Here is a 739-nt window from a genome sequence, read left to right as displayed (position 1 = left end):
TTTAACCACTCATCAATTGAGGAACACTTAGGTTGCTTCCATCTCTTAGCTATTGTGAAAAAAGCAGCAACAAACATGGTTGTACAAATGTCTCTACAATAGGCTGAGTCCTTTGGGTATACTGCAGCAAATGGTGATTAACACAGAGAGCTACACCTGGCCAATGAGTAAAAAGTAAGATGCTGTAGACTGATTATCCCTGAATAGGTCACCTATATCAACTTCTGCCTCCCAAGACTTAGGGATATTTGCAGAAGGGGGCAGAAAGATAATGAGTACGAGATGATGGATAATCAAAAGGAAACTGTTTTCCAGACAGTTGGTCAGTCACTCACATGAACTCACAGCAATGCTGACAATATGGAGAATTCTTACATAATCTCAGGCTAGGTAAATTCTCAACACAGACTTGGGGAAGTGAGTAAGAAACACCAACCCTATCTGAGGCACTACTGGCAATTGATGACTCCTGGGAAGGGATGATTTAGTCTCATCTAATGTTGAGACTCTTGGGAGGTAGATAAGGCTCCAGTGGATGAACTCACACCAAAGGACATTTAGGGATATAAACCTGATCCTATAAGAATATGGAATATATATATATAAATATATACAGTGTATATATGTATATATTATGATTAAAATATATGAAATTCTCAAAACCTTAAAAAACCTAAAACCAAATTATGATGGTCTAGTGAACTATTTTTTTCTTTCTTGAGTCATGATTTCAGAGCCA

The sequence above is a fragment of the Nannospalax galili genome, unplaced genomic scaffold, assembly GCF_000622305.1.
Source record: "Nannospalax galili isolate Female #2095 unplaced genomic scaffold, S.galili_v1.0 scaffold128, whole genome shotgun sequence".
In the NCBI taxonomy this organism is placed as follows: Eukaryota; Metazoa; Chordata; class Mammalia; order Rodentia; family Spalacidae; genus Nannospalax; species Nannospalax galili.
This window is presented reverse-complemented; position numbering follows the sequence as displayed.